The sequence below is a fragment of the Leptonychotes weddellii genome, chromosome 10 (genome assembly GCF_054177405.1).
Source record: "Leptonychotes weddellii isolate Sample4059 chromosome 10, ASM5417740v2, whole genome shotgun sequence".
NCBI classification, from domain to species: domain Eukaryota; kingdom Metazoa; phylum Chordata; class Mammalia; order Carnivora; family Phocidae; genus Leptonychotes; species Leptonychotes weddellii.
The window spans coordinates 114601603-114629105 of record NC_138378.1 but is presented as its reverse complement, the minus strand read 5'-3'; the positions used below and the strand labels follow the sequence as shown (position 1 = coordinate 114629105).

General features: G+C 39.8%; 1 long non-coding RNA gene and 1 other non-coding gene across 2 annotated transcripts in view; both read right to left on the bottom strand.

The window, feature by feature from the left end:
* The window catches only part of LOC145715986 (uncharacterized), a 163975-nt gene that overhangs the window by 99368 nt on the left and 37104 nt on the right, over positions 1-27503 (bottom strand). The gene's annotated exons all lie outside the window — the stretch shown is intronic.
* Positions 4519-4623, bottom strand: LOC115938476 (U6 spliceosomal RNA). The gene has a single exon (XR_004073576.1). It is a non-coding gene; the product is annotated as a U6 spliceosomal RNA (small nuclear RNA).

The window sequence follows — 27503 nt, the reverse complement described above, 5'->3', positions numbered from 1 at the left end:
GTGTAAGGAAATGGTCCAGTTTCCTTCTTCTGCATGTGGCTGTCCAATTTTCCCAACACCATTTGTTGAAGAGACTGTCTTTGTTCCATTGGACATTCTTTCCTGCTTTGTCAAAGATGAGTTGACCATAGAGTTGAGAGTCCATTGAAATAATAATATTCTTTAAGCCAATAAACAAGCAGCCAATAGCAGTGAGTTCGCAATTCAAATTTCCTAAACAATATCCTAAGTGTCTTAACAGGTTTATCACATGGCACTTAATACATCCCAAGCTTCTCCCCGCTCTAGGCATGAAGGATGCAGTTAATCTCAGAAGTTGATGAAAACAATCACACTCTCTTCTAGGCTCCTGCCTGACACTGAAGTCCCAAAGCCACGTGAGCCAAATAGGGAGTAAGATAAGCTGAGAAACAAAATCTACCACGTAGGATGCTACCCGAGAGAGATGTTCTGGATGGGGATTTATCGATGCGATGACAAGGGAAAACTATTTTCAGGGGAAAATAAAGCAAAACAAAATACAAAGTGAGAGCATCCTAAGAATTCTCATTGGAACCTAAATCTGATCAAATTAATCCACTGAGCGATAGGACAGACCAAAAAGGATCTTCGTTTTGCACCCTGCCATGCTTCTCAGTGGCAGTATAGTAAAGAGAGGACTGTTAAAGGATGAAGAAATTAATACAGGGACATGTTACCCAACATCTCTGAGCTTTCATTTTCTTGTCTAGGATAAAGAGAGAACACCAGTTACCTTACTAGTAGGTGTTAAATAAAACCAGTAAATAAAAGATCTAGCACAGTACCTACATTACGTAACAGATTAAAAACTGTTAGCTTCCCTGAAATTAACCAACTTGAACTTAAATAAAACAAACAAACAAAAAATGGTAGCTTTACTCCGCTACATAATCACCTTAGCAAACCAATCCCTTTGAATCAAATGTCATCTAGTATCAGTGCAGGGGGTCATGAAGCTGGGGTGAGGGTGGTGATGATCAAGCTTCAGGAATCTCTTCAAAGCCCTGGGGACCCACAGAATACCAGGAAACAGAACCCTCTAGGATTTTCACTGTCTCTTTACAGAAATGTTTGCTAGCATTCAAAGTAGCTTATAGTTTGCGATCGATCCAAGGAGGAGGCTGACAATATTATGAATTCCCTACAAATTTTGATAGATATTTGAAGGAAATGGGTCACAAACATATTCTGGTAGGCTCCCGGTATTGAAAAAAAAAGTGAATGGGTGGAGGTTTCTGGGAAAATAATTTTGGGTGAATCTAACATAGTGTCAAAGACAACACATCGTCTGACAATGGGGTGGGTAGTTTTGAAAGATATTAAGCTCAGTGTCATTGCTCATTAATTTAGCGAGGAAGCCAACAAATTCAAATATCAGGCGAAAGTTGAAATTGATGCTTTAATTGGTTCTTGGCAACTTAGGGTTTCTAATGTTCTTGGCTCTTTCTAAAAATGAATATACAGTACTACAGAGAGTTGTTAGGAGCCTTTGTTGGTTCTCACATTCTTTTCGGGTGATACATGTTTTCGGAGTTTCAGCCACCACCAGATCTCTTGCGTGTAGGTTGCCCCTGAACTTCAGCCCTGTCTATCCAAAGTTTGTTGGGCTTCTCCAGAAGGGTGTCCCACAGGCACTTCAAAGAAAATGTTCAACGTTACCATGTGACTGATGGCCTCCGCCATTCCCATGCCCTTTGATCAGGGCTAGAGAACCGAATGACTGCATTTTCCAGACGTTCTCACAACCATAGTTATAGATGGGAGACTAGAGCAAACACTGCATTCAGTGATGCATGCCATTTCCAGAGAGGCAGGCTCAAAGACATCTTTTTCTCATGTAGGAAGTGGACCCATGATGCCTCAGCTCAGGGCCAGCCTCTTCTAGGAATTGTGCAAGAACCTATATTAAACACTGTTTTTTTTTCTTTAACTAGAGAGCATGGATTTTATTTTCTTCATCTGAACCCCGACTAATGTGATTTTAAGATCATCCTTCATACTGCATCTAAACCTGCTTCTTTTCATGTATTCCGTGCCTTGCTAAATGGCACCACCAACCATACACACCCAGCCATCCGATTGGGATATTGCCTTTTAGGACTCAAATCTAACTCCATCTCCCCATGAAGACCTTTCCTGACTGCTCTCCAGCGTGGATATGACCACTCCTTTCTTTGGGTCAACTGTTCAGTCTTGTACCATAGTTTTATAATCATCTTTATTAGCTCCCATTTCACTATGAGGGAGTAAGGAGTGACCATGGATGGTTAACTGAATAAAACAAATTTTAAGAGTAAAATAATGTTATTGCTCACCTAACATCAGGCCACAAACTTAGAGAAATCATACAAAGGGGGTATATTGGCATGGAAAGGTCCTGCCTCTCACGACTCACCCTCCTTACAGCCCTGTTCACAACCTTGCTCGTGTGTCTGTCTCCTGCCATAGACAGAAGTTGAGCCCCTTGAGGCAAGGACCAGGTATTCACTCCCATATTCTGATCATCTAGCGCAGGGTTTGCCAACAAAGTATATGTATTTGAATTAGTAAGTAAACCATTCCTCCCCCAAACCACATGCATTCATCAATCAAGGAGCTCTTGAGAGAATTTATGAGATTTGAGTTACAAAAATCCATGTAATACGAGTATATTTGTGGTGGGCAGATTCTGATGTGGCTCCCATTGATCCCCAGCTCCTGCTGTTCACACTCTTGTGTAATCACCTCCCCCTCACACTGGGCTGAATGCAATGACTTGCTGTGAATGAAGAGAGTACGGCCCAGGGATGAGGTGACACGCCATGGCCAGGTTATACAAGCTTGTGACTTCCTTCCCTGGCCCCAGCAAGTGATGACTCTGGTGCAGAGGGCCACCTGGCCAGGAAGTGAGGCAGCTCTGGTTCAGCAGCCAGCATGGACCTGAGGCCCTCAAGCCTGCAGCCCTAGAGGAACTGAGCCCTGCCAACAACCACGGAGTCAGCTGGGAACCGATCCTGCTCCCGCTGAACCCGGCAACGGCTGTGGGCCTTGACTGCAACTTGGTGGGAGGCCCCAGAGCAGAGGTCCCCAGCTAAGCCCTGCCCACCTCCCTGACAGCAGAACCGATGACAAAATAATTAAGTATTGTTTTAAGCCACTAACTGGGGAGTGATTTGTTTAGCAATAGATAATTCAAGAAGTGTTCACATATTTTGCATGTAATCAAAAGTAATAAAAAGAGGGGCACCTGGGTGGCTCAGTCGTTAAGCATCTGCCTTTGGCTCAGGTCATGATCCCAGGGTCCTGGGATGGAGCCCCGCATCAGGCTCCCTGCTCGGCGGGAAGCCTGTTTCTCCCACTCCCCCTGCTTGTGTTCCCTCTCTCACTGTGTCTCTGTCAAATAAGTAAATAAAATCTTTTTTTAAAAAGTAATAAAAAGAATACATGAGAAAAAAAATTATTACCATGATAGATCTGGGTTTTGCTCAGACATGTTAATCATTACACATGGGTTCAGTGCTTGTGGGAGAAGATAGAATAGCAGCACGGCATAGTGGAAAGAATTGAATTTTTTTTTTAAAGGTTTTTATTTATTTATTTAAGAGCGAGAGAGAGGGAGAGAGCAACATAGAGAGCACAAGCAGGGAGAAGGGCAGAGGGAGAGGGAGAAGCCGACTCCCCCTGAGTAGGGAGCCCCATGTGGGGCTCGATCCCAGGACCCTGGGATCATGACCTGAGCTGAAGGCAGACGCTTAACTGTCTGAGCCACCGAGGCGCCCCAAGAATTGAATTTTTTAGAGTGAGTGGGAGGTAGAAAATAAAAAAAGTTTTGTGCAATTTTAGGATCTGCCAGTAATGGTCTGTTTGAATTTTGACAAATTTCCAAATTGGTTCATATGAATATTCTGTCTCACTGATCTCAGGATCAGTGGGAGGAAGAGCATGACAATAACTCTTGAGTCATAGAGTTATAAAGTGTCAGAGCTTGAGGAAATATTGGGCTTGATAACCTGAGGTCACAGGACTCCTCAAAATCACTGCAAAATGTCGTGTACATGATGCATACATTCTATGAAGTGAAGGTCACAGATGTAAACCTAAAACACCTGCATAAATAATATAATGTTAGGTGGTAATTTGTCATCTGTGCCATCTCATATGTAGCTGTCCCCCTCCATGTGATCTTATTTCTCTGACCCTGAAGAAAGGAATAGCCCTTCCACTAGGAGGAGCCTTCTGAAATCACAGTGTAGAAAGACACAGAGCGCCAAAAAGAGCTAAGAAATGAACTTTTATAGGAAATGGCATTTAGAATATGCAATTTGATCCAGCAGAATACAATTATCTCTTTGAACAGTGACCAATAAAATTTGATTCCACTGCGATATTTCTACTAAAATATTTCTATTTTAGGGTTGGCATTAATCATTTGTTCAGACAGTAACAATACTCCAAGGAAAGTGAAGGTTCAAATATGTAAGTGTGGCTTCCTGAAAATTACCGACAGAATCAACTTCTACAAAATATCTACATCACGGATGTGTGTGTCATCCTTGCCCAGGAGCCACAGTAATCTACTTTGCATCATTCCAATTTTACTAAACATGCTGTCGAAGTAAGCTCTACAAAATATCTACATCAGTGAAAATGAATTTTGTTCCTTAATGCCTAGGTGAAAAGAAAAGAACTTTGTATTTGTATAAGTATTCATTGAAACACAACTATAGTTTGACCAGTTAAGATTTTGAAAAAAAGTAGTGATACACGTGAAAAAGTGAAGTAAGATATTAGACTCTGTGTGGCAACTATGCAAATGTTTGAATTTAATATAATTCAGATGATGAGAAGACATCATGACCATGAAGTATAGGAACTGAAAAATCAGATGTGTGGCTGGACACAAGATTAAAAATGTTAAGATAAACACAAACCAGACCAATTTGTGAATGGCATGAATAAAAAGGGAAATATCCTTAATCTCAGTAGAAGTAACATACCAATATAAATTACAGGTAGTCTAATAAGATAAAATGAGAAAATCTGATAGTACTGACATAATTCTCTATGTTTATGATGGCATGGGAGGATGTGATAAAATATCATAGAAAATATATTGCTTATCTCAAAATTCAGTTTTCAGTGCTCAAAATGACATGGAGACAATATCCTTCAATAGACAGCATCCTAAGGAACAGAGTGTAAAAAGAAACAATAGTGCAGAAGACTGTAGAGAAGTCATGGGTGCAACACATATTCAAATTGAATCATACTCAAGTTGAATACAATCGGAAGTTCAGATATAAAAGAAATCAATGTCATAATTTCCCATTTTCTTATCATTCTGCTATGCACAAATTATGTGGGTGATAATATGAAACACCTTTTAATGTTTCTAAGTTTCAAATCTCCGTCATATGTGTGCTTACAAAAACTAAAATTTCAAATAGATATGGATATAATACATTGTATTACCTTGTAATACAACATATATGTCATAACCAGGATAGCTATTTTATATTGCTATGTTATATTCCAAAACAGTGAATAGCTCTTAGTAAATAGGCAAAGAAAACTGCATAAAATAATCTCTAATACACACAGTTTTACTTCTGGAAAATACAATGCATATAAAAAATTTACAAAATAAATTTTGTATTTATATGAAAAAATTTATTTAGGTCCTAGGCGCAGATAATTACACATAGATATTTCACCTACATTACTAAATACCAGTCTAGCGAGATATCTTTCATAGTTGACCTCTGCCCTCTAAATAAAATCCATGAGTTCTTTTCTAATCATTGTTATGAGAGGCAGAAAAAGAAAAGAAAACAAAACAAAAAAAGAATTGTCTTCAAGGGAGCAGTATCCCTGGGGTAGAACCAACCACTGCTCTGCAAGCTCTCACTGGATATCATCATCTTACTGCCTCTATTAACATCCATATTTAAATAATACTCAAATCTACAGCTCCAGCTCTGATCATTTTTCTGAATTTCTGATCCATAAATCTTACTGATTACTAGATACATCTATTTACCTATCTTACTGGTGCCACAAATTGATCATGCCCCAAACAGAGCATTTTTTACCTCCTTTTGGTTCATTTTGATTAACTCTTAGGTTTCCTCCTTTAGAAAAAGCTGTCACCTTCCATCCAGTTTCTCAAACCAGTTCCCAAGGAATGTCCTTGATTTTAATCCTCTTTCTTGCTCTTCACATTTTATCAGACCTGTCTATTTGATTTGCCTCATTTGATTCTACCTGAACCTAAATCTCTCTCAAGTCCTCTTATTTCTCCATCCACTTGTCTGTCATCAAAGTTCAAGTTATTATTTTAATCTTGATTACTTTAAAAACCTCCAAATTTCTCTCCCTTCTCCTGGCTTTGCTCCATCTGTCCCCACACTGATCCATTTGTCTCTTGCTTCTGGATGGATACTTTTTCTAATACAAATCTAATGTCTAACTATATTCCTATTAGTTAGCAAGCCATGCAGTAGTATTTAAATGTCCTTCAGATAAAGTAGGAATGTGGCCTTCCCATATGCATTTTTATAATTTCTCTTCCTTATACAGTCGGCTCTTGAACAACACGAGTTTGAACTGTTCAGGTCCACTTATATGCAGGTTTCTTTCACTACATACAGTACAGTGCTATAAATGTATTTTCCCTTCCTTATGATTTTCTTTAATAACATTTTTTCTCTAACTCTCTTTTTAAAAAGTTTTTAATTTATTTATTTGTCAGAGAGAGAGAGCACAAGCAGGGGGGAGTGGAAGGCTGAGGGAGAAGCAGGCTCAGGGAGTCGGACGCAGGACTCTATCCCGGGACCCTGGGATCATAACCTGAGCCGAAGGCAGATGCTTAACTGACTGAGCCACCAGGTGTCCCTCTAACTTATTTAATTGTAAGAATACAGTATATAACATATAAAATATGTATCAACCGACTGTTTATATTATAGGTAAGGCTTCCTGTCAACAGTAGGCTATTAGTAGTGATGTTTCTGGGGAGTCAAAAGTTACATGTAGATTTTCGATTGGGTGAATGGTTGGTGCCCCTAACACCCATTTGTTCAAAGGTCAACATAGTCCCTGTTTCAATCAATTTGGTCTTTTCTTAGTTCCCCAACTATGGCATGGTGTGGTAGTTTGCTTCCCCCAAAAGCAAACCCTGAGACAAGGCTTCACATGCATGTATTGTAATTGGGAGTTGATCTCAGGATGCACCAGTGTGGTAGTGGATAGTGGAGACAGAGAAGTCGTGACTGGGTTATTAATTAAGCACAGCACCACTGTTGTTTATAAAACTGAATCTGGCTGGGGAACTTTGGGATCCAGGGTAGAACATGAGCATTGTAGTTAACCCGTCTCGGAGGCAAGCAATTTAGAGTATTCATATACCAAATCCTGGGGAGGGAGGAGTATCAGTTCCTTGGCACTTCCTGCCTTCTGCACAGGGGCAGAACAGGTGCAGGCAACAAAAGACAGCCTCAGGGAAAGAGATACAGATGTAGATGCTTGAAGAAGCTTTTGACATTTGACATTGACATTATAAAGACTAATGACACATTGGTGGGGGATTCTCACTGTCTGCAACACAGGATTTTTCTGTGCCTCTAGGTCTCCTTCCCTATTCCTTTTGCTTGGATAGCATCTTGCCCCTGACCCTGATGCTCAGCTAACTTCTCTACCTTCATTTGTTAGACATAAATATCCTTAATGCTTTCTCTGGCCTCCCAAATCTGTGATAGTCACCCTTCTGTATTCATCTCTATCTCTACTATTTTAGAATTCATTACACTAACAGTTTAGTGAAGAGAAAAAAAAAAAAAACAGGTATATACAGATATAAACATACTGCCATAGGCTTATGGGAAATGGAGAGATTAATTTATGTTTAGAAGTATCTAGGTTTTTATGGCTCGGTTCTGGAAGTAGTAACATTGCCTAATCACTTTACACATCCATAAGGAAGGCTGAGAAATGAGGTTGATTAACTAGAGAGCCAAGAAAGAAGAGGAAATTGTCACTATCAGTTTCATCTTCTCATGAAGGGAACAAGTTCAGTCCCTTACCTAGGGAAGATACCTTAAAGTCCCATCCAGTCACTGCATCCAGCTCAAAATCCAGGACTTTTGGGCAATATAGACATTCTATCCACCAGATACGGAGTTAGCTCCTCGTATTCTAGAGACCTGTTCTCTAAAAAAGCCAAAGTATCTACTATCCACTTTCAACACATACAAAAAGTACAATAGTGGAGAAGAGGCAGTACAAAAACATTGTAGACTCTTATTGGAAAAATTAAGGATGGGAGAGACCTTGATTCTCAGCAATTGTGATTCTTGGTGAACAGAGGTCTCTCTGTCCTGGCAGTACAGGAAATTCCTTTTTTAAAACCAGAAGCCCAGCACAGCTGCTGGCTCTCTGGGGAAAGTTCCCTTGTATGAAGTGAGGACCAGAGAGTATGCTCTCCTTGCAGGTTGATCGTATTTCATATCTTCTTTCCTGCTTGCGTAAATTCGAAGCCCAGGGCTTATTTAAAGCTTGGCCAGCCAAGGGCTTTTCAGGCTCCACCTGTGAATTTTTTGAAAATTATTTTCTTTCATAAACTCTATAGATTTCTGATCAATTTTCTTCTAAGCAGTTCCATGTCCCTATAGCCACCTTCAAGGCCCTTTCTTGGACATAATTCTCTCTTTTTGTTTTATTTATTTTATTATATTTATCTTTTTTTCTTTCTTTTTAAACCTCTTCCTATCCTTTTTCTCAACTTAATGGTGATTATCTTGATGCTATGTGAAATAATACTTGGGAAGACCATACCATTCAGGAAAGGCTGCCTTAGACTAGCTATTTAGGTCAACTAAGAATATTTACCTGGCTTTAGTCACTAAAAATCTTTTTCCATCCTGTTACTGTTTGAGATCTGGCAGCATCTTGCTTTTCCAACATTGTAGGATCTTGTATCTCAATTGCCATGGACACCTCTTTGGAAAGCAGTCTATTCTTGCCTGAACTCCTCTCTTTTTATTTTGTAATACTGTGCTAAGTTAAATCAATACAATTTGATACACAATTATTCTGACTTTTTCCAACCACTTTCTTTAGAAGTAAGGAATCAAGTGGGCTGCCTTCTAAAATTGAAGGCAACCAAATATTTCGTCACAACAAAACAAAGCTCTTTCTCTTTTGGCCTAATTTATCTCTTTACTTGCCACCCAAGAACCAACCACTAAGCCAATGCCAACATATTGATTTCTATAACAGTTGGTGGTAGCATATGCTTTTGAAACAAATAAACCCCCACACTTCAGTAGCTTAACATTATAGGTGCTCATTTTTCAGTCACATAAAATCCAATAATGTACTCAGTGGTGGCTTTCCAATGCTAAGTCAGAGACCTACCTTGGGTATCTCTATTTAGTTGTTCCACTGTCTCCTAGGATAATAAGTTCTATGTGCCAATAGACAAAGGAGGGAGACTGGGGCACAGTTTGTAGGAAGCTTTTATAATGCAAACCTAAATGTGGTGTATGTCAAGTTCACCTGCATTTTCATGGACTAGAAATGAGTCACTCATGGTCATATGTAACTGTAAGGAAGGCTGGGAAATATTGCCTAGCAATGGGTTTAGGGGTAAGAGGAAATCTGTTTGTGAATACCCAGGCAACCTCTACAACATTTATCAAAAATAAATAAATAAATACTTCATCTATCAAAGGGAAAAAAATAAAACTTTATAGGAAATCCATTAGTCACCTTTCTCTCTTTCTCTTTCTCTTCTCTCCCCCACCCCCCACCCCACCCCGTGGCCTGTCTACACTCTCTTCTTAGAACCTGATGAGCTGAATTAAGCAGGAAGCTTTGGGGCCTGGCCTGGGAAGTCTAGAGATAGTAGGACCAAGGATGCTTTAAGGCTGGTTTCAAGGACCGAGAAGAATTTGAAACCACATTGATCATCCTATCAAGGCTTAATTAAAAGAGGCAGGGAGGAATATTAAAACCAATTTTAAAAGTCAGAGAGATTCTTAATGATGTTAAAGATCAAAACACAAGGGTTAAGAATGGAAGAGCCAAGTGGGGAAGGGTGTCTGAAGTGTTGCTATTTTCCTAAGGACCTTCTAGTTTCTGTGGGAAAAGGAAGGAACCATTCAGAACTCCGAGCTGATCAGGATAACACCAAGTGTAAGTGACAGACTTTTGTGTACCTCTTTGTAAATACGTGATAGATCTTCAACATCTAAAAGGGGAAAATGTTCTCCAGTACTAACATTGCCTTTGCTGTCACATTTTTCCTGGCTTTGCAGAGGTTAAAGGATTATGACAGAGCAGCTTCCAAGCATGGAAAAAAGAGGTAATCAAATTGGCATACATCCCAGGGAAACTGTGAGGTCTTACTGAGCATGAGTGCCAGTGGAAAGAAGCATTTGAAATGCAAACTTCAGGGGAAAAATAATCCAGATAGTTTCTGTGACCAGGATCTGTCTTTGGGAGGCTGTTTTAGCCACACAGTTTCCACTCGACTCAGAAAGGTTGCTCTGCTCTCTCCTTCAAGTCAGATAGAAAATAGGGCCTATTCCCTCAAATTGTATCTTTACCCCAAGTTTGCCAGCCATCCAGACAAGATTTAAAAAACCCAGGAGGAGCAGTGTTACTCCCTGACCATAGACCATGGAGCAACATAGATGGGAAAGAGGGCCAAGATAGGAATCAGAGGATCTGAGCTTGAGTCCAGGCCAACCAGTGTTTGCCCAGTGGCCATCACTCACTCTTGCTGAGCTTCAGCTGGTCCATCTCTAAGGGACATTCCTCAAGAGCAGGGATCGTATTGCCCTCTCTGTATCCTAGGCACAGTCCAAGTACTCAATAAATACTTTTTGAAATAATAAACAAACAAATGACTCTCCAGATCACAGATTCTTAATGTTCAAATTACAATAAAATTATCAATAAAACTTTTTATAAAACCATCATATGTATATTTTGACTATGAGTCAGTACCTGCTGGTACTTGTTCCTTATAGAGGCACAGATCCCATGGGAAATACCTGTTTCATCAGTTGTGTATTCCCATGTGGGTCTTCTCTTTCCACAGTATTCCTTGAATTAAAGCAACCAGCTCTGGCTCTATGGCAGGTCCTAGGGCCAGCCACTCCAAGAAGAGTCACCTCATACAGGATTTGGAGCTTCTAAGGTGGAGAGTAAGCCTATGTGCACACTCCCAGATGATGACAAATCCTTCTCTGTCTGACAAGTTCTTCTGCCCTCTTTGGAGGGCTACACAGCTTTGAGACAGACACTCAAGGATGAAGGAGGAAGAATTCTGATAGGATCCTCTCGCTCTCACAATCAAGAACGCATCAAATTCCTAATCACATTGCTCTTGCAAACTATATAGTTAAAACATAGGCTCAACTCTCAATTATTGGTGAGATAGGGATGTTCTCATGAATAGAAGTATAAATTAAATAGTGAGGAAATGCCTATAATGATTGAGACAGGATACACACATGCTGTGTGTTTAGAAGAGGGGGATGAGAAGTCTGGAGTTGTCCGAAAATGCTTCCTAGATGCAGAGAGTCTTGACATGGATGCTGAGGATTCTTTGTATTGAGAAATAATGAGACTTGAAAACAATTCAGGAGGAGGGCCTCGGGCAAGGGAAAAAAGCAAAAAACAAACAAAAAACCTAAGTTAACATATGATACATGCAGGATGTCTGTGCTTCGTGACCAGTGGGCAGTTCTGTAAGAAGTTTGGAGATAAGAAAAGGCAGGTCAAATGGGATCAGAATGTGGTGCTGCTTTTTTGTGGTTGATAGGAAGCCAATGATTGATGGCTTTTTAAGCAGAGGAATGACATGATCAGATTAGTGATTTAGAAAAAAATTGTTCTGGTAACCATGTTAGGAAAATGATGACATGGGAAAAGAGTGGAAATAGGAAATGAATACAGTTGTGGTGTGTTACCCACCTAAGCTCTGGAATGCATTCCTGGACCAAAACATCCTTGGGGTCAAACTAGTCAGGTCAAGGAACATGGTCAAAACATCCTGCTCATATTATACAACAGCTGCTTGGGAATCCAAATGATGAGTCAGTCGTTACTGGAAGGAGTCTCAATGGTGATGTTTAGGAAAATTATTTGTGCATAGTCTGTTTAAAGAGTGAAAAGGGCATAATACTTGGAACAATGGTGATTGTCTATGAAGTAGTCCAAAAAGGTGACTCTCAGGCCTTGGGTGAAAGTTCTCCTAACTCCTGAGTGAACTACCTGGGTCAAATGATCATTTGTCAGCCAATCTGATCTCCTGTTGACACAGAGATAAGGCGCAGTCAATGGCGTCAAGAATATATGTACTTCGCTGGAACCCTTCGGTGGGTATACAAATAGAGCGTGGGCTAGCCCCTTCCTTTTTGACTTCTCATACAGGGTTTTGGTTCCAGGTATCTTTTGAATGAATAAACGGGGTCAAATGAAGGCAGTCTGTGAAAGAAAAGCAAATCCCAGTGCCAAGATCAGAAGAAAATTCTCCCGGGGAGTGAGCCAATGTCACTGTCTTTGCTTGGAGAAATGTGGCCAATAATTATATCCGAACTATGAAATAGAACGTCTTTCCCTCCTCCAGCTGGCAGAGGGATTTGGACCACATCTGTTAAATATTTATCAGTAGCGGATACTAGTTTATCTTAGTTTTACTTTCATGCCCTGATCATCAGGATTTTTATCTCATTAAGCTAGAACATTGCTGGTGGGACCTGGTTTCTCTTACAGAGGGCAGTGTGAGTCGTAGACAAGGGTTAAAGACAGAAAGTGACCTCTGAGCAGATGGAATGGTGCATATAGCGAGAAGCTTAGCCCTTAATTGCTATGTCAACATTTTAATTCTTTTCTTAGGCTACTGGGGTCTGAATTAGACATTGGTAGTCTTAGTTAACTCCTAAAATTTTGAGGTGACTTAAATATAAAACTTTTCTTGAAATAATTTATGCTTCATGATGTAGGATTATGGTATTTATAACTCTTCAGAGTCATTATGAGAGATGAGAGAAATTTGGTAGTGAGTCAAGCTCAATGAGTTCAGCATCATGCCTGAATTTTCTGATTTTTTTTTTCTTCAAACTTTAAATATAGCCAGTTTGGCTCTAAACTTGGTTATCTGAAACCACCATATTTATCTAACTGGTTACTCTTCAAAATCTCCACCTACTTGATTTCTGGCAAGAACATAACATGCAAAAGGAACAACAATATTTTTCCAATCTGTCTGTCTACATGATTCAGCTCATTAACTTTCCTTTCTGCCAACTTTTTTCCCCAACTGGGAGAATTTTCTAACATGGATATGTTGAGACATGATGGCAAGGGAAAGACCACTATACAGGAGGTAAAAGAGCTAAAATCTTCTTGCAGATCTGGTTACGCTCAACCATTTATCCCTCCCGAGCCCTATGGATTCCCCTCTACAAAACTGGGACAATCACATCTGCCCTGGAGACTCCAGCAGGCTATTAGAAAGCAAAAGTAATGATGATGATGCCAATAACCATAACATTTGGTGGGCACTTACTTCGTTATAGGCACTGTGATATAAATTGCAAGCATTCATCATTTAAAGCTCATAAGGACCCTATGAAGGAGGCAGCGAAGTTCCCATAGAAAGTAGTGCCAATTCCAGAACTTTGATGCATTTGACAACTGTAACATGTTGAAAGTTTTACAAACTCTACAAGCACAAAGCATTATAATTATATAATTATAAACACAGACATCCTTATATTTATATTTATTTGATGTTTGATATCTGTTTCATATCAATGCAAATCATCAATCATGGGCTGTGTGTCTGTGCAATCCAGGTCCTTGATAGAATGAAGGAAAACACAGACAGAAAGGGTTTGGGGCCCAGGGAGGTCACGGTCAAGTCTGGGTTCCCTGGAAGCAAAGTGCAGCACTGTGTTCAAAAACCTTTTGCTCTTCTGTGCCCTGGACTTCCACTTCCTGTACCCACATCCCACCCCCCAGCTCCTCAGATGTTACTCCGGGTATCAATGCCCTTTCCCAGAACTGACCCCAAATACTCTTTCCTCCATCGATATCCCCTCGAGCTCAGCAACCAGATTTAATCTCCCCACCCTCTGAATTTTAATAGAATTTGTCTCTACTTCTTTCACATGCTTATCACTTATGTCTTCCATTTGTCTACTTGCTTTAACTAACATGTTACTAACATATTAGACCGCAAGCTCCTTGAGAGCAGAGTCTGTTTTCCCCATCTATCGGCCACATTTGTGGCCTCTGGTCCCCCTCCATCTCTGGAACTCCTACAGGGTCTATCGCATGCTATCTTTTTTTTTTTCCCCAGATTTTGATATCTCTAGTAGGCTCCTAAGGTGATGAAAGACTTTTTTTTCCTTCTATGGGTCTTTTTTTTTTCCAGCTTTATTGAGGTATAACTGACACATAAAATCTACATAAAATTTAAATTTAAATTTATATGATATAAATATATATTATATATATAATGAATATATAAATTTATATTAGATTTATATAAATTTAAATTTATATAAAATATATGTATCTAAATATGTTTAAATAAAATATATTTAAAGTGTGCACTATGATGACTTGATGTACATACTCTGTGGAAGGATTCCTATTATTGAGCTAACATACCCATTGCTTCTCATGTTTACTTTTTTATTTTTGTTATGAGAACAACATAAGTTCTACTCTCTCAGGAAATTTCTATTACCCAATACAATGCTATCGAGTATAATCACTATGTTTACACTAGATCCTCAGACTTTATTCATCTTTTATCTGAACATTGGAATCTTTCCACCGGCCTCTCCCTATGCCTCTCCCTACCTTCCCAGCCCCTGGCAACCTCCATTGTGTTCTCTGTTTCTATGAGTTTGATCCTTTTTTTTTTTTTTTTTTCCGAGGCCACCTATAAGTGATGCCATACAGTATTTGTCTTTGTCTGGCTTATTTCACTTAGCATAATACTCTCCAGTTTCATCCATATTGTCAAAAATGGCAGGATTTCCTTTTTTTCTTCTACAATGTTATTACAACATTGTTGACTATATTCCTTATGCTGTGCTTTTCATCTCTGTGATTTATTGATTTTATAACTGGAAGTTTTTACCTCTTAATCCCCTTCACCTACTTCACGCATCCCCCTACCCCCCTCCCCTCTGGGAATCTCCTGCTGTTCTGTGTGTTTATGAGTCTGTGTCTGCTTTTTTGTTTGTTTGCTCAAGGATTTTCTTCTTTTTCTAATGCTGAATAATATAACATTATATATGACAGATGAATAACATATATTCATCATATATATATGTATATATATACACAAATTTATTAGTTCTAAAAGTGTTTGGTGGAGGGACACATGTGGGTGGCTCAGTTGGATAAGTGCCCAACTCTTGATATCAGCTCAGGTCTTGATCTCAGGGTTGTGAGTTCAAGCCTCACACTGGGCTCTGCACTGAGCATGGAGTCTAATTAAAAGGAAAAAAAAAAAGGTTTTGGTGGAGTCTTTAGGGGTTTCTATATATATCACATCATTAGCCAAAAAGATAACTTTACTTCTTCCTTTTCAATTTGGATGGCTTTTTTAAATTTTTCCTGCATAATTGCTCTGGCTAGGACTTCTAGTACTATGATAAATAAAAGTGGTGAGGGTAGGCATCCTTGTCTTATTCCTGGTCTTAGAGGAAAAGCTTTTAACTTTTCACCATTAAGTATGATGTTAGCTGTGGGCTTGTGATGTACTCTTATTAATACCATTTCTCAATGAGTATTTATTGAGCTACAAATAGAATTGGGAGTTGTAGTTCCAGAGATTATGATATAATGGATGCACAACACACACAGGTTGGAGGATGGGGAAACTAGTCACCTGAGGGAAGAAGAACTTCTGTATAAGTCTCCCAGAGTAAGTGGCATCTCAGGTGACTTCTGAGTGAGCGTCCAGAGGACAAGCAATAAGAAGAAGACATCTCCCGAAGAACAGTTAAGTTCAATCCATCAGACATTTATTTTGTCCTTATTATGTGGCTGGTGCAGAACTCTTTGCTGAACCTGAAATGATGCATGAGACCAAGCTGATCACAAAGGTATCAAATGAATTGCAACAGTAGGTGTTTTGATGAAGACAAGAGGATCAAAAAGCTGTTTAAGTACTTTGGCCATGGCTTCTCATGTAAAATAGGAATCATAATAATGATGACAAAAATACCTAGTGCACAGTGTTTTAAGGAAGGTCAGGAAAATAAAAAGTAGGAAAGAGTTCATATACTTCAAAATTATTTATAAATACCAGTTCTTCTGAGCTAGCAGAGAAGGGCTCTCATTATCACAGGACTTATAATTTCCTGTAATTGCATATATCTTCCATAGAATACTCTTAAAACCAGAAGGAAAAAGTCATTGTCTGTGTAAACGTGTGGTGGGTTCTGAGGGGAGTCAGAAGGAAAATGAAATTATGAATCTAGTACAAGAAACTGAAAGATGGATGACCTGATATACTCAGAGGCTATCTTTAGCAAAGATGGGAATCTCATTTAGGTAGTAATTAATTATAGGCATCTCAACATTTTCATTTGTTATGATTAACTTGGCTTGGGTGATCAATCTTGGTTGTCAGCTCCAGTAGATAGGTGGAATTTCCAGCCTGAGATGGAAATTATTTCAATATTAATCAATCCTTAGCACTTCTCTGATGACAGTTTTCCCCTGTTACCTTTGAAGCTTGATTAGTAACCTAGACATTTTATGTACTTTCCCCAGTAGCAAAAGGAAAATCATGAATTATTTCAAAAAGTTTAACCAGGTGCCAAGACTAAAGCAAAGACTTCCTTCTTTGGTTTTGAAAAAGAAAAAAGAAAAAAGAGAGAGAGAGAATGAGAGAGAAAGAAAGAAAGAAAGGAAGAAAAAAAAAAGAAAGCTGATGCAATAATCTTCGGCTTCTTCCCTCTGCTAGCACACACGCTTGCAGAAACTTTGGCTTCCTTGCTCTTCTGCTCTTCTTGGAGAGATCAGGCATGCCCCTCTCTTGGATAGTCTGCACTTGTTATTCCTTTTGCTTAGAATGCCTTGTGCGCATACCCTTTTTTCTGTGAGGTCTTTCTTTGCCAAGCTATTTAGAACAGGATGCCCCGCCCCCTTTCAAGTACTTCCGGTCCTCCTTCCCTCCTTTGTTTTTTCTCCAAAGCATTGACCACTGACATTACCTGACATTTCTCCAAAGCACTGACCACTATCTGACATTCTGTATCGTGGTACTCCTTTATTGTTGATTGTTTATCTCCTTTCACCAGCACAGATGTTTGTGGAGGCTGAGCCTTCCCTGCTGCATCCCTAAAACTAGAGCCATGTGTACCGCATAGAAGGCATTGACATGTCGTTTGTGAATAAATGAATGAATCTTCATATTTAATAGCTTTACCATGGTATTAAAAATATTTCACTGCTGCAAAAATTAAGCATCTTCATGACACCGCTGATATACAGCATATCTATAACTTGCTAAGGATACAAATAAACACTTAAAGGTAATTTCTAAGACACTATCTAAATTTTAGAAGATTCTTTATTACTTTATCTAAAATTTAGGTTTGAATTTAAAGTTAAAAAATATCTCTTCCCCACCCCCCCAGAAAATTAGAATTTCTGATCAAAATCATTACCTTTTATGTCAGAATAAAAGGATAATAAAACCAGTTTTCCCATCAGTCAATTGGCACATCTTTTGGTGCACCTACAAAGGCATTTTTTGCCTATGCTGGGACCTCGAGTATGGGATAAATCTAAGCTGCTCGTCCTCTAGTTGCTTTGGAATAATACTGAGCACTAAGTAAACGCTACTGGAATTAGGAAGCCTGGCCTTTCATGTAATTGCTGCTATGCACTCTGAACGGTGTGAACCAGGCACCCTCTCCTCTGTGGCCCTCAGTATCTCTCCCTATTAAACAGGGGTTGGAGATATAGATCATTAGAGGAACCCCCCATTCCTACCCAAAAGCAAAATGCTAGATTTTAAATCAAGAGAGAGAACAGAGCCAAGCACATAGCTGGCTTTGGATAAACGCTTCTTGGCTGGCAAACCTGAGACCCTTGTCTCATCCCAGTGAGAAAAATAGCTCCTGCAGCTGCTGAAAGAATGCTCTTTCTGCCTGCTGAAATTGAGCAGGTATGGTGTAATGAGGAATGGACAAGATCGAGGTGACTTGTGGGACCAGCCTGGATGGAAGAAGATCTAGAGAGAAAGCACAAACCCATCAGATGCCTGAACACAAAACACCCTATTCCTGGAGTCGCCTTTAGGTGGCATTGTAGTGTGCCTCTGGCGCCACCTAGTGATTGTTATCGGAATTTCCCTGCCACTAGACAGCCGCGATAGACTTGTTCTAGAAAACATCCCTCAAAGGAAGGCTCATCTGAGGAGTCCATGAAATTGGAAGAATTCGTCAATAGCATTAAATATGTAGTTCAGAGAAGTGGAGGAGAAGAGAGAGACTATTCTGTGAGAAGAAAGAGAAAGAAATGAGGAACAAGAGGCCCAGGTATGTATGTTTTAAACTAACATTCAGGTAACAGCCAAGACTAGTTCCAGCCAATTGTAAATCCAAAGTGACTGAGGTGTTCTCTGCCTGGTTGAAACAGTTCAATAATTTTAAAATGGTTTCTTTTTATCGCTGATTTTAGTTCACAACAACAAAGCTGTGCTGCTCTTCGGGCCTCAGGCTGTGAACAACGGGGAGAAACACGGTGCTGGGTCCAGAGGTCCCAGGGAGCTCAGATCAGATGGACTTTGTACCCAGGAAACCGAACACAAACTGTGGCTGGTATGTTAATGAGGTGGCAGTTCTGCAAGAAGTGCCGGGAATGTCCTAGAAGCACACATGTGACAGGGATGCATTGTGGGCTCAGGTGCTAGACATCAAGGCAGAAAGGAGCATCATGCAACAGCATGGAAGCCAAGAAGCTCAGGCTGACCTCTAGGAAGTTGGCTGGGTGTCCCTGCTGGAAACTTCAGGAGGGCTCGTGACAACCCTAACCCTAGATCACCTTGGACTTACTTCCCAAGGGGGCGGGGGTAGTGGGACACTGGGAAGTCATGGGGCAGAAACTCCATTTGGATTCATAAAAAGGAAAAGCTGCCATTTTATAAAATGTCTGCAACCTTTACATTTAGTGTTAAATGCTGGGAACCTCCAGTTCCAGGGGAGACTGTTGATCACACCCCAGCTAATGTTTTCACCTTAACGATTCTTTTTGGGGGCAAATCTACTTCCAAAGCTATTAGTCCTCCTTCAGAGGTAACTGGATACCACAGAAGTAGGACTATATATATGCTTCATTGGGAGTAAGTCAGGCGGGTTCAAGTATGGCATTTTCTAGGTTTGTGAATATTTTTAACGTATTTTGTGAGTTTGATTTTAGGGAAACCAATGAAATGATTGAGGTAAGGAAATCACAGTGCTGGCAATAAGGAGGATTGCAGGGAATCTGCTCATCACCTTAAAATATGAATGACTTCATGTCTTGAATTAATAAACCTTTTCTTTACCAGTCACTTGTAAAAAAAAAAAAAAAAAAAAGAATGACTTAAACGTTTCCAACAGGAGTGTATGTCAGATATCAGAGCCGACCTAGGAGAAGTGAATAGGACTGGCTATGTTCAGGGCCTTTAGGAAGCCAACACAGATGAAAGGATCAGAAGAGCTTTGTCATTTTTAGATATTGGTCACCTTTGACTATTGATAATTTTCAAGTGCTCTGTGAAAGCGTAGAAATATACATTTAAAAAATTCATTTACTGTTTAACATTTTTATGTTACTTTCATGTTTCCCCCTAATGTGCTTTTTACAAATAGAGTTTTCTGGAGAATATTCCAGATCTCCTGAATCAGGGCAGACCTCCCAAGTGAATTTTATGATCTGGCAACTTAGAGAAACCCTTTGGCATTGTCTTCTCAAAACCCTCGTCAAGTAGCTGACAGTCATTCCTCCAGGTAAGTAAGGGACGGCTGAGAGAGACTGAGTGGTCCAGGTCCTCAAAGACGGTGCTGACTACTAGGATGCTAACTTAAGTCTATCTAGGTGTCCCCAAAGCCCCAGCTCTGCCCAGTATTCTTCACTGCCCCTCAGCAGTGGTAGTTATTTAATTAGAAGTATGGAAACACGTATCTGTAATATGTCCCTTCCACATTATATTGGACTAGCGGGATGCAGGGAAGTTCAAGAGGTGGGTCACTGACCACACTCTTGCCGGCGCAGCTGGGTCACACAGCATTGGAAGGTCCAGAGACACGTATGGGGCAGGGGGTTGTCTGGTTGACTGGTGGTTCCAAAAGGAAAGCTCTCAGGCCTTCAACTCCGCTGAAGATCCCCAAAGCTGGTCTTCAGAGGGCTGGTACAAGAAGGCATCAGTCCCGCCCCATCTCGAATCAGACAGCATTCATAAAGCAGGCGGATGCTCTGAAGCAAACATTCTGTGCAAACTAACGTCTTATGAATCCCACAATAAAACTGTATGGTTCCTGTTTCACAGTAGTGCACTCTTTCAAATGATGTATTTAGTTAATTCTGGTCCAAATTTTATCACTTCTGAGACCTACAAGGAATTAACACATCTTTTAAAGATCGAATAGAACCAAGTTAGAATGGGAATATATGTACATAAAACTCGCAACATAAAATAAAAATAAAAAATAAAAAGCAGTCAGAGGGGGGAAAAAACTAGCAATACAGAGTGGGTTTTCTTAAAAAAAAAAAAAAGAGGAGTATATTTCCACTCTCTCTTCCTTGGGCTGACTAACTAGCATGTCCTGAAGAGCAAAGAAAAAGTCTTTAAAGTGGATCACTCTGCATGTGATAGATTGAAAGTAATTTTCCTTTTCTGGTCCTGGAGGGGACACCCCCAGAGGTTTACGACCTGAATTCTGAAGAGGAGGCAGGTGACCAGGCTAGTGAAGTTAATGGGTCAATTTTTAAATAAAAACATGATTTTGGAAACAATCTGACAGGGCAAACCTGATCAGTTCTCAAAGCAATCACATCAGTAAACAAGGGAATAGAGAATAATTTTTTTTTCATTTTCTGATATCATTTGATAACACAAGTGCCCAAACTAGCTGGTTATTCAGAAATAGCATTTCAATTAAAAAAAAAACAAAAGCGTGTGTGTGTATGTATGTGTCTGTCTATACATACGTGGAGCTGTACACACAGTCCTGTACGGTGTATCGTCGTGTACAATACTACAGAAACCGTAGCATGCACACTATTCGATATACCAGCGTGTTTCCCTAACTGGTGTGACAGATCAAAATGTTTGGGTTCTATAATTAAATAAATCTTAATTTTTTTCAGATGGGTCTCATGTGGAAAATTTTATTAGATTATTTAGGTACTTGGGTATGTGCATATCAATCTAGCTTCAATTCACTGCAGGTGGGGCTACAAAGAGAATGAAAACAGAGAAGAGGCAGGAGTCCGGTGTTGAGGGTTTTGAGGAAACTCCCTTTTCGATATGTAATTCAGACATCACCCAGATACATAATGAGCTCTTGTTTTCTCTGTGGAAGATGGGGGGTGGGGTGGGATGCAGGACAGGAAAAGGCCATTCGAGGATGAGAGCACCCCAACCTGGCTGCCCCGGTTGGCAGACACCCACCTATTCTACCACAATAAGTCCCAAGCTGTTGTCCAGAGCTGACGGGGACGTGGCAGGAAGTATGGACTCTAGCCCTCAAGGGACCTGGTGCTCACTTAGCCACTGGGCTTCAAACTTGATGGAAAGTTCTTAACCCCTCTGCATTTCCTCATCGGAAAGGTAGGATAATGGAAATGACTTCACAGGACTGTGAGGAGAATTAGAGACAATGTATAGAATACATCCAGCCTGACACATGAGAGGAGCTCAGGTTCTCTCTCTCTCTCTCTCTCACACACACACACACATACACGCACACATGCACTTCAAAGCTTATTCCAAGAAAACTGACTGTGACATTTTCCCTCTTCTGGTTTGGGCTGCAGTTACAACTCATTGCTCCCCAGGTCAGGCCACTAGGGTTTACTCAAGGATTATGCACCTATTTCCCCATAACGGAGCAGATCAAGGAGGATGACTCATCTGGAAAGATAAACAGGTATGTGAAATATTACCAACCCAGAGGACATTTTTAAATCATCTGCCTTAGTGCTAACTTTTATCAGTGGAGATCTTCAAACTTTTATTTTTTGTTCTCAGTGAAGAGGTTTTTTAACTTCCTGGCTTTTGTTTAAAAGCATTTCCACTTGAAGACACTCATAACATGTTAGCATATTGGCAAGGTATGTGACAGTTTTCAGTATGCCAGCCCTGGGTTGCAGAGGGGTCTGGCATCTACCGACACCCTATATGAGCTGCTGAGAAGGTTTCAAGCAAAAAGGTAGTAATCAGGGGCACCTGGGTGGCTCAGTCGGCTAAGTGTCTGTCTTTGGCTCAGGTCATGATCCCGGGGTCCTGGGACTGAGCCCGGTATCAGGTTCCCTGCTCAGTGGAGAGTCTGCTTCTCCTTCTCCCTCTGCCCCCGTGTCCCACTCTTGCTCTCTCTCACAAATAAATTAAAAAAAAAAATCTTTAAAAAATCTAAAAAAAAAAAAAAAAAGGTAGTAATCAACCTGCAATCCCCAGTGCACATTTGGGGCTTATTTAAATGTCAGTTTTATAGCCCTATTTTATTTTTCTTCTACTCTGTTAGACTTATTCTCTACAATAGCCTAGTCCTACATAGTTTTACTGGTCTCTTTGCTCCGGGTTTCTGTAGATGTTTGCAGTCTCTCTCCCATCTGTCCAGAACAACACTGTCCTTGCCATGTCCCTATTTAGCCTTGATTTCCGTGTATGAAGCCCCCCACCCGTGGCTCCTTGCCGACCCTCCACACACAGTTCCCCCACACCTTCACGATCTCCAATCTCTGACAGATAAGTGCTGTTGGCTTCCCAGCACCCATTATCCATTTTCTTCCTTGCTAACAGAAACCTGATTTTGTCCAGAGATCAGAGGAGTAGCAGGATGTGAAAGGAAGGAAGGCGCGTCCGCCAGTCCTAATATTTATGTTTAGTGTAAACCATTCACGTAATTCCAGTGTTCTTATCTAAGGATGAGCAAAGCCAGCTGAGTAGTGAGGTATAAACGGTCCCTTTTCTGAGGCTTCTTGGATTTTCTTTCTTCGTAGAATAAAAAGTTGTGGGGAAAAGGGGCTACCCACACACACAAACACGCACACTTTCTCTGCTGCCTCTTCCCTTCTCCTCATGAAGCTGGTGTGAGCAGCTCTCGTTCACTGCTGCACAGCTTCCATTTTACACCCGTGAAGGAAGGACCAAGTCCCAGGGGCACCACGCCATCTCACATCACGGTAGCTAACAAGCCTGCGTCCACCTATCTCTAAACATCTCTTTAAGCAAAGCAAAACACCACTGCTGGATGTGGGATTGTTATTTGTGTTATCTGTATTGTCTCTCGCGTAGAGTAGCCTCAGCACCTGATGGTTGCGGTGTTCTGGGCTTACCCTTTCCTGAGCGACAGCTCCAGGCCCCCGGGGGGCCAGTGGCCTGGGAGCAGATGGTCAGGGTAAGGGAAAGCTGAAGGAAACAGACTGAGAATGATCTTCTGTGACGAGAAAAATCCTGAAAGAAATGCTTCTTGTTTGTAACAGCACTCTTCTACCTACACCGGAGGTTGGTAGTATTAGTCCTATTTCAGAAATTAGAAGGTTGGGGATTAGAGAATTTAAGAGACTTGCCAAAAGTTTTAGCACTTGTAAGTGATGTCAGGGTTGTTTAGTTATGAGGCTCATATTTTATACATTTTACAACTCTGTGATAGGGATGAAGTCTGAATACTTAACATGGCTTACATGATGTTATCTCTCATCACCCACTCCCACTAACAATTTTTACTTAAAATTCCTCAAATATTCAAGGCTTCCTCTCCCTTCTGGGCCTTTGCTACGAGTGCTCCCTCTGTCTGGAATGTTCTTCCTCCTCTCCATCTGGATGAGTCATATTTCTCAGAACTGTGCTAAGATACCACTTTCTCTCAAAAACATTTTCTACTCTTCACATCAGCTGGGCACACTACCCACTATATTTAAGTTGAGCATTTATGTGCCTATTTCTTGAATAAATTACCAGTACTTTGGGAGCTAAGACTTGGTCATATTCACTGTTGCATTCTCTGGTGCTTCACTGGGTGAAGGTCCTTATTTATCCTTATTCATGGGAGCACAGCCGATTTAACCCGGGCTTCAAGTCCACATAGCACATTATGTGTTCTAGGGCTTGAGGCAGAAAATTTTAAATTGTAAAATGATGATTCTAATACACACCCCTGGTGATAAACCAGAATATTATGTGCCCCAAATTATTTGTTGAGTAAATGCTCCCTGTCAGTTCCTTGATCAGTAAACAGAAAACAAAAACACAAAACAATAACCAAAAGAAAAAGAAAGTTCAATATCTTCCAACTGTTGTTATACAGACCAGTTCAGTTCAGAATCATTGAAGCAATGGTATTGCCTAGAAATTCACAGTAAAACAAGGGAAACAAAACACAAATTATCCTGGAGTATCCACAGTATTCCAACTCCTGAAGGTCTTACAAGAATGTTTCAGTATCTGTCACACATTTAAATAGTACAGAAATGAATTAGGTCAGTTTCCACATGAATTTCCTGATCCCTGACAAAACATAAAAAGTAGATATTTTTATCAGAGTTTAGGAGGGATTGATGATTTAAGAAAGAAAAACAATAGACCAGAATAAGAATGCAGATGAACTATTTGAAAAGCTCATTTTATTCAAATTTAACTTTTCTATTTCTGATAAAATCACTTATGGGCTGTGTGTGTGTTAAATTCCCTATAAACGAGAGTGCTCTGGAGAACTAGGAGCTTTGGAATGGAGAAAACAGGTCGTTGGCAGATGTCTTGCCTTGAGACAGAGAACAAAGAGCAATTCCAGATGGCATGCTGGAGATGGTACAGGAAATTCACTAATAATTATAGATTAGAGGGATAAACATTAACTCTATTGAATATACCAGCAAAACAGAGTCCTTTAATAAACAGTCTGAGATGGTGCTGATAATTTAAAATAAAAGAACTTAGACATGCTTAAATGGAAAAAGAAAAGAAAAAAAAATCTCTGAACTTAGAGAAAACTGACTGTATTCACAGAGCTGGAGTTAGCAAAGGGAGGCAATATTATAAAATTTATATGAAAATGGACACAAACTGGGGCTTCCATATTTTAAGAGGAATGTTATAGTCTTGGAAGAATCTGAGGGGATAGAGAAAAGATATTTAAACTATCAAATTGCAAAATCCTAAAATATCAGTGTACTATGATAGAAAGAACACATAATTTGGAGTTATTGAGACTCTAAGTTAAAGCCTGGATCTTCTATACTAACCAGGGCATGATACCTGAGTCTTCATACCATCATTTGTAATGGTAACAATTAACCTTTTTGTTCAAATTTGAATAAGTTACCATAAGTAAACTGCCTGAGACAGAATCTCAAAAATGTCTTTCAAAAATCACAGTTATATAACACTCTAAACATAGAGATAGAAGGCTAGAAAATAATTCCCTAAGTGAAAAATTGGTCTGATTTGGTCTTTGACACAGTTACTACAGTCACAGTGTTCTGGTATTTGAAAAAAGAGAACATACAATCTGAGGGTTTCCCTGGTATTAGAAGGCTTTCCTCAAGAAGCAGATATTGGCATCAGAATATACCATACCAAACAGAAATAAGACCTTGCTTGTATATAGCATTTTATTTCTCTAAGAACTTTTCTTTAATTTGACCTTCACTGGACAGACATTTCACCCCCCAAAACAGATTCAGAAATGGGTATATAAATTAAGAAGCAATGAAATTTCCAGGTCAGAAAATAGCTTAATATTTGTTAGACTGTCTCATTGTCATAGTTTCTGGCTTTTACCATGTGTTCCAGGGTAGTGAGACAAAAAATGGAGATAGGATAGTATTGTGGGGAAAGATTCTCTAGTGTCCAAGGCCTTTCCTGAAAGCAAGACAATGAATGACCCTCAGAAAACTGGGGTTAGATCCAGAGAATGAGGTATATCCCTCTGAGACACAGCAGTTCTTCACTGCAATGGCTCTCTGAAAACTGGAAGCAGAGCAGTGGAATTGAAATAAATATCCTAGTGCATAGAAAGCCAAAGGAGGAGATGGAGAGCAAAAAAATACCACAGTATTCAACTCTCAGGCAGGATATAGAGGGGAACATGTGTTTTCTGAGTTTAAAAGCTGATGGCTGAAATGGAAGACAAAAGAAATTTTTAGAATCTTCTCAGTAGGCAATTCCCAAAGCCATACTGAATAGAAAATTTTAATTCTGCCTTAAAAATATCTGAAGCAAGTTGAGAACTAAACAAAGCTGCAGTGAAGCCCAGACCTAGCTTAACTGCTGATGAGATTCATTCAGTCTTCATATTGGCAACCTGACCAAAGAAGAGTCATGTCCTTCTCTGGAGGATAAATTATTTTCCTCAGGTCTCTGTGGTTCTTTCACATATAATCTCTGGCATACAATTATAAACCAAGAGAAAGCAAAAGAGCTGAAAAATATAGTCCATAATTAAGATAAAAAGTAGTTAATAGAAACAAGACCAGAGATGATTCAGATGTAAGAACTGTCAGACAATGACTTTAAAATAACAGTGACAAATTATGTTAACACATATAGTTGGAATGAAAGACAACATGACCAAAGATATAAGTGATTCCAGGAGATCCATGCACATTAATAAAGTAAAAAATACTTGAAATGGAAAAACAATCAGAAATCAGAAATGAAGAACTTATTTGGTGGCAAAAGAGCAGACATGACACAGAAGGAGAAAGTACCAGCAAATTTGAAGACAGGTCAACTGAAATTAAAGAAATCAGGATCTTGAAGAGATATATGAATTCCCATGTTCACTGAAGTATTATTCACACTAGCCAACATACAGATACAACCTAAACGACCATCATGGATGAATGGATAAAGAAAGTGTGATATATATATATATATCACACGGATATATGTATGGATGGTCACGTGTCCATCCCACATCTCCTGTTTGGGTACAACACATACAATATCAAAGGTCATACAACTATTTCTGATAAAATCACTTGAGTGGTGTGTGTGTGTGTGTGTGTGTGTGTGCATGTGTGTTAGATTCCTTATAAACCAGAGTGCTTTTGGAGAAATAGGAGCTTCAGAATGGGGGAAAAAAAAAAAGGCAAGCAGTGTGTGTGTGTGTGTGTACACATATGAAAACATATATTAAAAAAAAAAAACATGAAAACAGGTTACCTTGGTCTTAAAAAAGAAATTCTGCCACTTATGACAATGTGGATGAACTTGGAGGACATTATATTAAGTGAAGTAAGTAAATCAC